The sequence below is a fragment of the Clarias gariepinus genome, chromosome 25 (genome assembly GCF_024256425.1).
Source record: "Clarias gariepinus isolate MV-2021 ecotype Netherlands chromosome 25, CGAR_prim_01v2, whole genome shotgun sequence".
In the NCBI taxonomy this organism is placed as follows: Eukaryota; Metazoa; Chordata; class Actinopteri; order Siluriformes; family Clariidae; genus Clarias; species Clarias gariepinus.
Window position 1 is genome coordinate 14518333 of NC_071124.1, and position 14273 is coordinate 14532605.

Below are 14273 nucleotides of genomic sequence, written 5' to 3' on the forward strand. Positions count from 1 at the left end.
AACCTAACTTCTGCTAGGATTTTTGGCTCTGATGATGAAGGTGAACTTGTTAGCGTGTTCAAGAAAAAGTTCACAAGTTTTAATAAAGACTGACAGCTTGTTGCTTAATTTTAGGCTAGATGATATATTTTGCAAGACCATGGAAAAGCAGGCCTTCCAGCAGTCCCTAGACCTAGCAGGTCTGCTTACTATGTCTCTTTTGAAGCCAGTTTTATGTGGCACGTTTTGATGTTGTTTGATGGTTAGAGTGAAGTTATTGGTGCATTCACGAAAAAATCCACAAGTTTTGATAAAGACTGACAGTTTTACCCCTAATATTAGAGAAGCAGGTCTTCTAGCAGTCCCATGACCTAGAAGGTCTGCTATCTGTCTCGTTGTTGAAGCCAGTCAGCAGGTAGCAGGGGAGTTTTTTTTTTCCTTCTTGCAGGGGACTTTTATGTGGCTGTATAAATCTTTCAGCTAGTCAACCCTGCTTGAGCATCGTTTGATGGTTAGAGTGAAGTTGTTGGTGCATTCACGAAAAAATCCACAAGTTTTGCTAAAGACTGACAGCTTTACCCCTAATATTAGAGAAGCAGGTCTTCTAGCAGTCCCAAGACATAGAATGTCCACTATCTGTCTCTATATTTAAGCCACTCAGCTCAGATTAGGAAGCAAGTGTCTTGCAGGGGAGTTTTATGTGGCTGTCTGGATCTCTCATGTGGCCAACCCTGCTTGAGCATGGTCTGCTATCTGTCTCGTTGTTGAAGCCAGTCAGCAGGTAGCAGGGGAGGTTTTTTTTCCTTCTTGCAGGGGACTTTTATGTGGCTGTATGAATCTTTCAGCTAGTCAACCCTGCTTGAGCATCGTTTGATGGTTAGAGTGAAGTTGTTGGTGCTTTCACGAAAAAATCCACAAGTTTTGCTAAAGACTGACAGCTTTACCCCTAATATTAGAGAAGCAGGTCTTCTAGCAGTCCCAAGACATAGAATGTCCACTATCTGTCTCTATATTTAAGCCACTCAGCTCAGATTAGGAAGCAAGTGTCTTGCAGGGGAGTTTTATGTGGCTGTCTGGATCTCTCATGTGGCCAACCCTGCTTGAGCATGGTCTTAAACAAGAAGCCTGTGCATTGGCCGGGAATCGAACCCGGGCCTCCCGCATGGCAGGCGAGAATTCTACCACTGAACCACCAATGCTTGCATGCCATTTTTGAACCCACAGGCCGGTGCTGGGGGAGGCGGTTAGCATGGTCGACAGATAGTATTTAGCATCACAAACACTGCACAAACCTAACTTCTGCTAGGATTTTTGGCTCTGATGATGAAGGTGAACTTGTTAGCGTGTTCAAGTAAAAGTTCACAAGCTTTAATAAAGACTGACAGCTTTTTGCTTAATTTTAGGCTAGATGATATATTTTGCAAGACCATGGAAAAGCAGGCCTTCCAGCAGTCCCTAGACCTAGCAGGTCTGCTTACTGTGTCTCTTTTGAAGCCAGTTTTATGTGGCACGTTTTGATGTTGTTTGATGGTTAGAGTGAAGTTGTTGGTGCATTCACGAAAAAATCCACAAGTTTTGATAAAGACTGACAGCTTTACCCCTAATATTAGAGAAGCAGGTCTTCTAGCAGTCCCTTGACCTAGAATGTCTGCTATCTGTCTCGTTGTTAAAGCCAGTCAGCAGGTAGCAAGGGAGATTTTTTTCCTTCTTGCAGGGGACTTTTATGTGGCTGTATGAATCTTTCAGCTAGTCAACCCTGCTTGAGCATCTTTTGATGGTTAGAGTGAAGTTGTTGGTGCATTCATGAAAAAATCCACAAGTTTTGCTAAAGACTGACAGCTTTACCCCTAATATTAGAGAAGCAGGTCTTCTAGCAGTCCCAAGACATAGAATGTCCACTATCTGTCTCTATATTTAAGCCACTCAGCTCAGATTAGGAAGCAAGTGTCTTGCAGGGGAGATTTATGTGGCTGTCTGGATCTCTCATGTGGCCAACCCTGCTTGAGCATGGTCTGCTATCTGTCTCGTTGTTGAAGCCAGTCAGCAGGTAGCAGGGGAGGTTTTTTTTCCTTCTTGCAGGGGACTTTTATGTGGCTGTATGAATCTTTCAGCTAGTCAACCCTGCTTGAGCATCGTTTGATGGTTAGAGTGAAGTTGTTGGTGCTTTCACGAAAAAATCCACAAGTTTTGCTAAAGACTGACAGCTTTACCCCTAATATTAGAGAAGCAGGTCTTCTAGCAGTCCCAAGACATAGAATGTCCACTATCTGTCGCTATATTTAAGCCACTCAGCTCAGATTAGGAAGCAAGTGTCTTGCAGGGGAGTTTTATGTGGCTGTCTGGATCTCTCATGTGGCCAACCCTGCTTGAGCATGGTCTTAAACAAGAAGCCTGTGCATTGGCCGGGAATCGAACCCGGGCCTCCCGCGTGGCAGGCGAGAATTCTACCACTGAACCACCAATGCTTGCATGCCATTTTTGAACCCACAGGCCGGTGCTGGGGGAGGCGGTTAGCATGGTCGACAGATAGTATTTAGCATCACAAACACTGCACAAACCTAACTTCTGCTAGGATTTTTGGCTCTGATGATGAAGGTGAACTTGTTAGCGTGTTCAAGTAAAAGTTCACAAGCTTTAATAAAGACTGACAGCTTTTTGCTTAATTTTAGGCTAGATGATATATTTTGCAAGACCATGGAAAAGCAGGCCTTCCAGCAGTCCCTAGACCTAGCAGGTCTGCTTACTGTGTCTCTTTTGAAGCCAGTTTTATGTGGCACGTTTTGATGTTGTTTGATGGTTAGAGTGAAGTTGTTGGTGCATTCACGAAAAAATCCACAAGTTTTGATAAAGACTGACAGCTTTACCCCTAATATTAGAGAAGCAGGTCTTCTAGCAGTCCCTTGACCTAGAAGGTCTGCTATCTGTCTCGTTGTTAAAGCCAGTCAGCAGGTAGCAAGGGAGATTTTTTTCCTTCTTGCAGGGGACTTTTATGTGGCTGTATGAATCTTTCAGCTAGTCAACCCTGCTTGAGCATCTTTTGATGGTTAGAGTGAAGTTGTTGGTGCATTCATGAAAAAATCCACAAGTTTTGCTAAAGACTGACAGCTTTACCCCTAATATTAGAGAAGCAGGTCTTCTAGCAGTCCCAAGACATAGAATGTCCACTATCTGTCTCTATATTTAAGCCACTCAGCTCAGATTAGGAAGCAAGTGTCTTGCAGGGGAGATTTATGTGGCTGTCTGGATCTCTCATGTGGCCAACCCTGCTTGAGCATGGTCTTAAACAAGAAGCCTGTGCATTGGCCGGAAATCGAACCCGGGCCTCCCGCGTGGCAGGCGAGAATTCTACCACTGAACCACCAATGCTTGCATGCCATCTTTGAACCCACAGGCCGGTGCTGGGGGAGGCGGTTAGCATGGTCGACAGATAGTATTTAGCATCACAAAAACTGCACAAACCTAACTTCTGCTAGGATTTTTGGCTCTGATGATGAAGGTGAACTTGTTAGCGTGTTCAAGAAAAAGTTCACAAGCTTTAATAAAGACTGACAGCTTCCTTCTTGCAGGGGACTTTTATGTGGCTGTATGAATCTTTCAGCTAGTCAACCCTGCTTGAGCATCGTTTGATGGTTAGAGTGAAGTTGTTGGTGCTTTCACGAAAAAATCCACAAGTTTTGCTAAAGACTGACAGCTTTACCCCTAATATTAGAGAAGCAGGTCTTCTAGCAGTCCCAAGACCTAGAATGTCCGCTATCTGTCTCTATATTTAAGCCACTCAGCTCAGATTAGGAAGCAAGTGTCTTGCAGTTTTATGTGGTTGTCTGGATCTCTCATGTGGCCAACCCTGCTTGAGCATGGTCTTAAACAAGAAGCCTGTGCATTGGCCGGGAATCGAACCCGGGCCTCCCGCGTGGCAGGCGAGAATTCTTCCACTGAACCACCAATGCTTGCATGCCATTTTTGAACCCACAGGCCGGTGCTGGGGGAGGCGGTTAGCATGGTCGACAGATAGTATTTAGCATCACAAACACTGCACAAACCTAACTTCTGCTAGGATTTTTGGCTCTGATGATGAAGGTGAACTTGTTAGCGTGTTCAAGTAAAAGTTCACAAGCTTTAATAAAGACTGACAGCTTTTTGCTTAATTTTAGGCTAGATGATATATTTAGCAAGACCATGGAAAAGCAGGCCTTCCAGCAGTCCCTAGACCTAGCAGGTCTGCTTACTGTGTCTCTTTTGAAGCCAGTTTTATGTGGCACGTTTTGATGTTGTTTGATGGTTAGAGTGAAGTTGTTGGTGCATTCACGAAAAAATCCACAAGTTTTAATAAAGACTGACAGCTTTACCCCTAATATTAGAGAAGCAGGTCTTCTAGCAGTCCCTTGACCTAGAAGGTCTGCTATCTGTCTCGTTGTTAAAGCCAGTCAGCAGGTAGCAAGGGAGATTTTTTTCCTTCTTGCAGGGGACTTTTATGTGGCTGTATGAATCTTTCAGCTAGTCAACCCTGCTTGAGCATCTTTTGATGGTTAGAGTGAAGTTGTTGGTGCATTCGTGAAAAAATCCACAAGTTTTGCTAAAGACTGACAGCTTTACCCCTAATATTAGAGAAGCAGGTCTTCTAGCAGTCCCAAGACATAGAATGTCTGCTATCTGTCTCGTTGGTGAAGCCAGTCACGTTTTGACGTTTTGATGTTGTTTGATGGTTAGAGTGAAGTTGTTGGTGCATTCACGAAAAAATCCACAAGTTTTGCTAAAGACTGACAGCTTTACCCCTAATATTAGAGAAGCAGGTCTTCTAGCAGTCCCAAGACATAGAATGTCCCCTATCTGTCTCTATATTTAAGCCACTCAGCTCAGATTAGGAAGCAAGTTTTATGTGGCTGTCTGGATCTCTCATGTGGCCAACCCTGCTTGAGCATGGTCTTAAACAAGAAGCCTGTGCATTGGCCGGAAATCGAACCCGGGCCTCCCGCGTGGCAGGCGAGAATTCTACCACTGAACCACCAATGCTTGCATACCATCTTTGAACGCCCAGGCCGGTGCTGGGGGAGGCGGTTAGCATGGTCGACAGATAGTATTTAGCATCACAAACACTGCACAAACCTAACTTCTGCTAGGATTTTTGGCTCTGATGATGAAGGTGAACTTGTTAGCGTGTTCAAGAAAAAGTTCACAAGCTTTAATAAAGACTGACAGCTATTTGCTTAATTTTAGGCTAGATGATATATTTTGCAAGACCATGGAAAATCAGGCCTTCCAGCAGTCCCTAGACCTAGCAGGTCTGCTTACTGTGTTTCTTTTGAAGCCAGTTTTATGTGGCACGTTTTGATGTTGTTTGATGGTTAGAGTGAAGTTGTTGGTGCATTCACGAAAAAATCCACAAGTTTTGCTAAAGACTGACAGCTTTACCCCTAATATTAGAGAAGCAGATCTTCTAGCAGTCCCTTGACCTAGAAGGTCTGCTATCTGTCTCGTTGTTGAAGCCAGTCAGCAGGTAGCAAGGGAGATTTTTTTCCTTCTTGCAGGGGACTTTTATGTGGCTGTATGAATCTTTCAGCTAGTCAACCCTGCTTGAGCATCGTTTGATGGTTAGAGTGAAGTTGTTGGTGCATTCACGAAAAAATCCACAAGTTTTGCTAAAGACTGACAGCTTTACCCCTAATATTAGAGAAGCAGGTCTTCTAGCAGTCCCAAGACATAGAATGTCCACTATCTGTCTTTATATTTAAGCCACTCAGCTCAGATTAGGAAGCAAGTGTCTTGCAGGGGAGTTTTATGTGGCTGTCTGGATCTCTCATGTGGCCAACCCTGCTTGAGCATGGTCTTAAACAAGAAGCCTGTGCATTGGCCGGGAATCGAACCCGGGCCTCCCGCGTGGCAGGCGAGAATTCTACCACTGAACCACCAATGCTTGCATGCCGTCTTTGAACCCTCAGGCCGGTGCTGGGGGAGGCGGTTAGCATGGTCGACAGATAGTATTTAGCATCAAAAACACTGCACAAACCTAACTTCTGCTAGGATTTTTGGCTCTGATGATGAAGGTGAACTTGTTAGCGTGTTCAAGAAAAAGTTCACAAGCTTTAATAAAGACTGACAGCTTCCTTCTTGCAGGGGACTTTTATGTGGCTGTATGAATCTTTCAGCTAGTCAGCCCTGCTTGAGCATCGTTTGATGGTTAGAGTGAAGTTGTTGGTGCATTCACGAAAAAATCCACAAGTTTTGCTAAAGACTGACAGCTTTACCCCTAATATCAGAGAAGCAGGTCTTCTAGCAGTCCCAAGACATAGAATGTCCCCTATCTGTCTCTATATTTAAGCCACTCAGCTCAGATTAGGAAGCAAGTTTTATGTGGCTGTCTGGATCTCTCATGTGGCCAACCCTGCTTGAGCATGGTCTTAAACAAGAAGCCTGTGCATTGGCCGGAAATCAAACCCGGGCCTCCCGCGTGGCAGGCGAGAATTCTACCACTGAACCACCAATGCTTGCATACCATCTTTGAACGCCCAGGCCAGTGCTGGGGGAGGCGGTTAGCATGGTCGACAGATAGTATTTAGCATCACAAACACTGCACAAACCTAACTTCTGCTAGGATTTTTGGCTCTGATGATGAAGGTGAACTTGTTAGCGTGTTCAAGAAAAAGTTCACAAGCTTTAATAAAGACTGACAGCTATTTGCTTAATTTTAGGCTAGATGATATATTTTGCAAGACCATGGAAAAGCAGGCCTTCCAGCAGTCCCTAGACCTAGCAGGTCTGCTTACTGTGTTTCTTTTGAAGCCAGTTTTATGTGGCACGTTTTGATGTTGTTTGATGGTTAGAGTGAAGTTGTTGGTGCATTCACGAAAAAATCCACAAGTTTTGCTAAAGACTGACATTCTTTACCCCTAATATTAGAGAAGCAGATCTTCTAGCAGTCCCTTGACCTAGAAGGTCTGCTATCTGTCTCGTTGTTGAAGCCAGTCAGCAGGTAGCAAGGGAGATTTTTTTCCTTCTTGCAGGGGACTTTTATGTGGCTGTATGAATCTTTCAGCTAGTCAACCCTGCTTGAGCATCGTTTGATGGTTAGAGTAAAGTTGTTGGTGCATTCACGAAAAAATCCACAAGTTTTGCTAAAGACTGACAGCTTTACCCCTAATATTAGAGAAGCAGGTCTTCTAGCAGTCCCAAGACCTAGAATGTCCGCTATCTGTCGCTATATTTAAGCCACTCAGCTCAGATTAGGAAGCAAGTGTCTTGCAGGGGAGTTTTATGTGGCTGTCTGGATCTCTCATGTGGCCAACCCTGCTTGAGCATGGTCTTAAACAAGAAGCCTGTGCATTGGCCGGGAATCGAACCCGGGCCTCCCGCGTGGCAGGCGAGAATTCTACCACTGAACCACCAATGCTTGCATGCCATCTTTGAACCCTCAGGCCGGTGCTGGGGGAGGCGGTTAGCATGGTCGACAGATAGTATTTAGCATCAAAAACACTGCACAAACCTAACTTCTGCTAGGATTTTTGGCTCTGATGATGAAGGTGAACTTGTTAGCGTGTTCAAGAAAAAGTTCACAAGCTTTAATAAAGACTGACAGCTTCCTTCTTGCAGGGGACTTTTATGTGGCTGTATGAATCTTTCAGCTAGTCAACCCTGCTTGAGCATCGTTTGATGGTTAGAGTGAAGTTGTTGGTGCATTCACGAAAAAATCCACAAGTTTTGCTAAAGACTGACAGCTTTACCCCTAATATTAGAGAAGCAGGTCTTCTAGCAGTCCCAAGACATAGAATGTCCCCTATCTGTCTCTATATTTAAGCCACTCAGCTCAGATTAGGAAGCAAGTTTTATGTGGCTGTCTGGATCTCTCATGTGGCCAACCCTGCTTGAGCATGGTCTTAAACAAGAAGCCTGTGCATTGGCCGGAAATCGAACCCGGGCCTCCCGCGTGGCAGGCGAGAATTCTACCACTGAACCACCAATGCTGGCATACCATCTTTGAACGCCCAGGCCGGTGCTGGGGGAGGCGGTTAGCATGGTCGACAGATAGTATTTAGCATCACAAACACTGCACAAACCTAACTTCTGCTAGGATTTTTGGCTCTGATGATGAAGGTGAACTTGTTAGCGTGTTCAAGAAAAAGTTCACAAGCTTTAATAAAGACTGACAGCTATTTGCTTAATTTTAGGCTAGATGATATATTTTGCAAGACCATGGAAAAGCAGGCCTTCCAGCAGTCCCTAGACCTAGCAGGTCTGCTTACTGTGTTTCTTTTGAAGCCAGTTTTATGTGGCACGTTTTGATGTTGTTTGATGGTTAGAGTGAAGTTGTTGGTGCATTCACGAAAAAATCCACAAGTTTTGCTAAAGACTGACAGCTTTACCCCTAATATTAGAGAAGCAGATCTTCTAGCAGCCCCTTGACCTAGAAGGTCTGCTATCTGTCTCGTTGTTGAAGCCAGTCAGCAGGTAGCAGGGGAGTTTTTTTTTCCTTCTTGCAGGGGACTTTTATGTGGCTGTATGAATCTTTCAGCTAGTCAACCCTGCTTGAGCATCGTTTGATGGTTAGAGTGAAGTTGTTGGTGCATTCACGAAAAAATCCACAAGTTTTGCTAAAGACTGACAGCTTTACCCCTAATATTAGAGAAGCAGGTCTTCTAGCAGTCCCAAGACATAGAATGTCCACTATCTGTCTTTATATTTAAGCCACTCAGCTCAGATTAGGAAGCAAGTGTCTTGCAGGGGAGTTTTATGTGGCTGTCTGGATCTCTCATGTGGCCAACCCTGCTTGAGCATGGTCTGCTATCTGTCTCGTTGTTGAAGCCAGTCAGCAGGTAGCAGGGGAGTTTTTTTTTCCTTCTTGCAGGGGACTTTTATGTGGCTGTATGAATCTTTCAGCTAGTCAACCCTGCTTGAGCATCGTTTGATGGTTAGAGTGAAGTTGTTGGTGCATTCACGAAAAAATCCACAAGTTTTGCTAAAGACTGACAGCTTTACCCCTAATATTAGAGAAGCAGGTCTTCTAGCAGTCCCAAGACATAGAATGTCCACTATCTGTCTTTATATTTAAGCCACTCAGCTCAGATTAGGAAGCAAGTGTCTTGCAGGGGAGTTTTATGTGGCTGTCTGGATCTCTCATGTGGCCAACCCTGCTTGAGCATGGTCTGCTATCTGTCTCGTTGTTGAAGCCAGTCAGCAGGTAGCAGGGGAGTTTTTTTTTCCTTCTTGCAGGGGACTTTTATGTGGCTGTATGAATCATTCAGCTAGTCAACCCTGCTTGAGCATCGTTTGATGGTTAGAGTGAAGTTGTTGGTGCATTCACGAAAAAATCCACAAGTTTTGCTAAAGACTGACAGCTTTACCCCTAAATCAGAGAAGCAGGTCTTCTAGCAGTCCCAAGACATAGAATGTCCGCTATCTGTCGCTATATTTAAGCCACTCAGCTCAGATTAGGAAGCAAGTGTCTTGCAGGGGAGTTTTATGTGGCTGTCTGGATCTCTCATGTGGTCAACCCTGCTTGAGCATGGTCTTAAACAAGAAGCCTGTGCATTGGCCGGGAATCGAACCCGGGCCTCCCACGTGGCAGGCGAGAATTCTACCACTGAACCACCAATGCTTGCATGCCATCTTTGAACCCTCAGGCCGGTGCTGGGGGAGGCGGTTAGCATGGTCGACAGATAGTGATTAGCATCAAAAACACTGCACAAACCTAACTTCTGCTAGGATTTTTGGCTCTGATGATGAAGGTGAACTTGTTAGCGTGTTCAAGAAAAAGTTCACAAGCTTTAATAAAGACTGACAGCTTCCTTCTTGCAGGGGACTTTTATGTGGCTGTATGAATCTTTCAGCTAGTCAGCCCTGCTTGAGCATCGTTTGATGGTTAGAGTGAAGTTGTTGGTGCATTCACGAAAAAATCCACAAGTTTTGCTAAAGACTGACAGCTTTACCCCTAATATCAGAGAAGCAGGTCTTCTAGCAGTCCCAAGACATAGAATGTCCCCTATCTGTCTCTATATTCAAGCCACTCAGCTCAGATTAGGAAGCAAGTTTTATGTGGCTGTCTGGATCTCTCATGTGGCCAACCCTGCTTGAGCATGGTCTTAAACAAGAAGCCTGTGCATTGGCCGGAAATCAAACCCGGGCCTCCCGCGTGGCAGGCGAGAATTCTACCACTGAACCACCAATGCTTGCATACCATCTTTGAACGCCCAGGCCGGTGCTGGGGGAGGCGGTTAGCATGGTCGACAGATAGTATTTAGCATCACAAACACTGCACAAACCTAACTTCTGCTAGGATTTTTGGCTCTGATGATGAAGGTGAACTTGTTAGCGTGTTCAAGAAAAAGTTCACAAGCTTTAATAAAGACTGACAGCTATTTGCTTAATTTTAGGCTAGATGATATATTTTGCAAGACCATGGAAAAGCAGGCCTTCCAGCAGTCCCTAGACCTAGCAGGTCTGCTTACTGTGTTTCTTTTGAAGCCAGTTTTATGTGGCACGTTTTGATGTTGTTTGATGGTTAGAGTGAAGTTGTTGGTGCATTCACGAAAAAATCCACAAGTTTTGCTAAAGACTGACAGCTTTACCCCTAATATTAGAGAAGCAGATCTTCTAGCAGTCCCTTGACCTAGAAGGTCTGCTATCTGTCTCGTTGTTGAAGCCAGTCAGCAGGTAGCAAGGGAGATTTTTTTCCTTCTTGCAGGGGACTTTTATGTGGCTGTATGAATCTTTCAGCTAGTCAACCCTGCTTGAGCATCGTTTGATGGTTAGAGTGAAGTTGTTGGTGCATTCACGAAAAAATCCACAAGTTTTGCTAAAGACTGACAGCTTTACCCCTAATATTAGAGAAGCAGGTCTTCTAGCAGTCCCAAGACATAGAATGTCCACTATCTGTCTCTATATTTAAGCCACTCAGCTCAGATTAGGAAGCAAGTGTCTTGCAGGGGAGTTTCATGTGGCTGTCTGGATCTCTCATGTGGCCAACCCTGCTTGAGCATGGTCTTAAACAAGAAGCCTGTGCATTGGCCGGGAATCGAACCCGGGCCTCCCGCGTGGCAGGCAAGAATTCTACCACTGAACCACCAATGCTTGCATGCCATCTTTGAACCCTCAGGCCGGTGCTGGGGGAGGCGGTTAGCATGGTCGACAGATAGTATTTAGCATCAAAAACACTGCACAAACCTAACTTCTGCTAGGATTTTTGGCTCTGATGATGAAGGTGAACTTGTTAGCGTGTTCAAGAAAAAGTTCACAAGCTTTAATAAAGACTGACAGCTTCCTTCTTGCAGGGGACTTTTATGTGGCTGTATGAATCTTTCAGCTAGTCAACCCTGCTTGAGCATCGTTTGATGGTTAGAGTGAAGTTGTTGGTGCATTCACGAAAAAATCCACAAGTTTTGCTAAAGACTGACAGCTTTACCCCTAATATCAGAGAAGCAGGTCTTCTAGCAGTCCCAAGACATAGAATGTCCCCTATCTGTCTCTATATTTAAGCCACTCAGCTCAGATTAGGAAGCAAGTTTTATGTGGCTGTCTGGATCTCTCATGTGGCCAACCCTGCTTGAGCATGGTCTTAAACAAGAAGCCTGTGCATTGGCCGGAAATCGAACCAGGGCCTCCCGCGTGGCAGGCGAGAATTCTACCACTGAACCACCAATGCTTGCATACCATCTTTGAACGCCCAGGCCGGTGCTGGGGGAGGCGGTTAGCATGGTCGACAGATAGTATTTAGCATCACAAACACTGCACAAACCTAACTTCTGCTAGGATTTTTGGCTCTGATGATGAAGGTGAACTTGTTAGCGTGTTCAAGAAAAAGTTCACAAGCTTTAATAAAGACTGACAGCTATTTGCTTAATTTTAGGCTAGATGATATATTTTGCAAGACCATGGAAAAGCAGGCCTTCCAGCAGTCCCTAGACCTAGCAGGTCTGCTTACTGTGTTTCTTTTGAAGCCAGTTTTATGTGGCACGTTTTGATGTTGTTTGATGGTTAGAGTGAAGTTGTTGGTGCATTCACGAAAAAATCCACAAGTTTTGCTAAAGACTGACAGCTTTACCCCTAATATTAGAGAAGCAGATCTTCTAGCAGTCCCTTGACCTAGAAGGTCTGCTATCTGTCTCGTTGTTGAAGCCAGTCAGCAGGTAGCAGGGGAGTTTTTTTTTCCTTCTTGCAGGGGACTTTTATGTGGCTGTATGAATCTTTCAGCTAGTCAACCCTGCTTGAGCATCGTTTGATGGTTAGAGTGAAGTTGTTGGTGCATTCACGAAAAAATCCACAAGTTTTGCTAAAGACTGACAGCTTTACCCCTAATATTAGAGAAGCAGGTCTTCTAGCAGTCCCAAGACATAGAATGTCCACTATCTGTCTCTATATTTAAGCCACTCAGCTCAGATTAGGAAGCAAGTGTCTTGCAGGGGAGTTTTATGTGGCTGTCTGGATCTCTCATGTGGCCAACCCTGCTTGAGCATGGTCTTAAACAAGAAGCCTGTGCATTGGCCGGGAATCGAACCCGGGCCTCCCGCGTGGCAGGCAAGAATTCTACCACTGAACCACCAATGCTTGCATGCCATCTTTGAACCCTCAGGCCGGTGCTGGGGGAGGCGGTTAGCATGGTCGACAGATAGTATTTAGCATCAAAAACACTGCACAAACCTAACTTCTGCTAGGATTTTTGGCTCTGATGATGAAGGTGAACTTGTTAGCGTGTTCAAGAAAAAGTTCACAAGCTTTAATAAAGACTGACAGCTTCCTTCTTGCAGGGGACTTTTATGTGGCTGTATGAATCTTTCAGCTAGTCAACCCTGCTTGAGCATCGTTTGATGGTTAGAGTGAAGTTGTTGGTGCATTCACGAAAAAATCCACAAGTTTTGCTAAAGACTGACAGCTTTACCCCTAATATCAGAGAAGCAGGTCTTCTAGCAGTCCCAAGACATAGAATGTCCCCTATCTGTCTCTATATTTAAGCCACTCAGCTCAGATTAGGAAGCAAGTTTTATGTGGCTGTCTGGATCTCTCATGTGGCCAACCCTGCTTGAGCATGGTCTTAAACAAGAAGCCTGTGCATTGGCCGGAAATCGAACCCGGGCCTCCCGCGTGGCAGGCGAGAATTCTACCACTGAACCACCAATGCTTGCATACCATCTTTGAACGCCCAGGCCGGTGCTGGGGGAGGCGGTTAGCATGGTCGACAGATAGTATTTAGCATCACAAACACTGCACAAACCTAACTTCTGCTAGGATTTTTGGCTCTGATGATGAAGGTGAACTTGTTAGCGTGTTCAAGAAAAAGTTCACAAGCTTTAATAAAGACTGACAGCTATTTGCTTAATTTTAGGCTAGATGATATATTTTGCAAGACCATGGAAAAGCAGGCCTTCCAGCAGTCCCTAGACCTAGCAGGTCTGCTTACTGTGTTTCTTTTGAAGCCAGTTTTATGTGGCACGTTTTGATGTTGTTTGATGGTTAGAGTGAAGTTGTTGGTGCATTCACGAAAAAATCCACAAGTTTTGCTAAAGACTGACAGCTTTACCCCTAATATTAGAGAAGCAGATCTTCTAGCAGTCCCTTGACCTAGAAGGTCTGCTATCTGTCTCGTTGTTGAAGCCAGTCAGCAGGTAGCAGGGGAGTTTTTTTTTCCTTCTTGCAGGGGACTTTTATGTGGCTGTATGAATCTTTCAGCTAGTCAACCCTGCTTGAGCATCGTTTGATGGTTAGAGTGAAGTTGTTGGTGCATTCACGAAAAAATCCACAAGTTTTGCTAATGACTGACAGCTTTACCCCTAATATTAGAGAAGCAGGTCTTCTAGCAGTCCCAAGACATAGAATGTCCACTATCTGTCTTTATATTTAAGCCACTCGGCTCAGATTAGGAAGCAAGTGTCTTGCAGGGGAGTTTTATGTGGCTGTCTGGATCTCTCATGTGGCCAACCCTGATTGAGCATGGTCTGCTATCTGTCTCGTTGTTGAAGCCAGTCAGCAGGTAGCAGGGGAGTTTTTTTTTCCTTCTTGCAGGGGACTTTTATGTGGCTGTATGAATCTTTCAGCTAGTCAACCCTGCTTGAGCATCGTTTGATGGTTAGAGTGAAGTTGTTGGTGCATTCACGAAAAAATCCACAAGTTTTGCTAAAGATTGACAGCTTTACCCCTAATGTTAGATAAGCAGGTCTTCTAGCAGTCCCAAGACATAGAATGTCCGCTATCTGTCGCTATATTTAAGCCACTCAGCTCAGATTAGGAAGCAAGTGTCTTGCAGGGGAGTTTTATGTGGCTGTCTGGATCTCTCATGTGGCCAACCCTGCTTGAGCATGGTCTTAAACAAGAAG

At 44.8% G+C, this 14273-nt stretch overlaps 11 non-coding genes across 11 annotated transcripts; all 11 read right to left on the reverse strand.

Annotated features, from left to right (window-relative positions):
- Positions 1 to 1107: 1107 nt before the first annotated feature.
- trnag-gcc (transfer RNA glycine (anticodon GCC)) lies at positions 1108 to 1178 on the reverse strand. The gene has a single exon. It is a non-coding gene; the product is annotated as a tRNA-Gly (tRNA).
- A 1195-nt stretch (positions 1179 to 2373) lies between these two features.
- On the reverse strand, positions 2374 to 2444 carry trnag-gcc (transfer RNA glycine (anticodon GCC)). The gene has a single exon. It is a non-coding gene; the product is annotated as a tRNA-Gly (tRNA).
- An 830-nt stretch (positions 2445 to 3274) lies between these two features.
- trnag-gcc (transfer RNA glycine (anticodon GCC)) lies at positions 3275 to 3345 on the reverse strand. The gene has a single exon. It is a non-coding gene; the product is annotated as a tRNA-Gly (tRNA).
- A 510-nt stretch (positions 3346 to 3855) lies between these two features.
- Positions 3856 to 3926, reverse strand: trnag-gcc (transfer RNA glycine (anticodon GCC)). Its single transcript has one exon. It is a non-coding gene; the product is annotated as a tRNA-Gly (tRNA).
- Positions 3927 to 4918: 992 nt separating this feature from the next.
- trnag-gcc (transfer RNA glycine (anticodon GCC)) lies at positions 4919 to 4989 on the reverse strand. Its single transcript has one exon. It is a non-coding gene; the product is annotated as a tRNA-Gly (tRNA).
- An 830-nt stretch (positions 4990 to 5819) lies between these two features.
- On the reverse strand, positions 5820 to 5890 carry trnag-gcc (transfer RNA glycine (anticodon GCC)). The gene has a single exon. It is a non-coding gene; the product is annotated as a tRNA-Gly (tRNA).
- Positions 5891 to 7292: 1402 nt separating this feature from the next.
- trnag-gcc (transfer RNA glycine (anticodon GCC)) lies at positions 7293 to 7363 on the reverse strand. The gene has a single exon. It is a non-coding gene; the product is annotated as a tRNA-Gly (tRNA).
- Positions 7364 to 7863: 500 nt separating this feature from the next.
- On the reverse strand, positions 7864 to 7934 carry trnag-gcc (transfer RNA glycine (anticodon GCC)). Its single transcript has one exon. It is a non-coding gene; the product is annotated as a tRNA-Gly (tRNA).
- Positions 7935 to 9494: 1560 nt separating this feature from the next.
- trnag-gcc (transfer RNA glycine (anticodon GCC)) lies at positions 9495 to 9565 on the reverse strand. The gene has a single exon. It is a non-coding gene; the product is annotated as a tRNA-Gly (tRNA).
- A 1401-nt stretch (positions 9566 to 10966) lies between these two features.
- Positions 10967 to 11037, reverse strand: trnag-gcc (transfer RNA glycine (anticodon GCC)). Its single transcript has one exon. It is a non-coding gene; the product is annotated as a tRNA-Gly (tRNA).
- Positions 11038 to 12439: 1402 nt separating this feature from the next.
- On the reverse strand, positions 12440 to 12510 carry trnag-gcc (transfer RNA glycine (anticodon GCC)). Its single transcript has one exon. It is a non-coding gene; the product is annotated as a tRNA-Gly (tRNA).
- Between the last annotated feature and the right edge of the window lie 1763 nt (positions 12511 to 14273).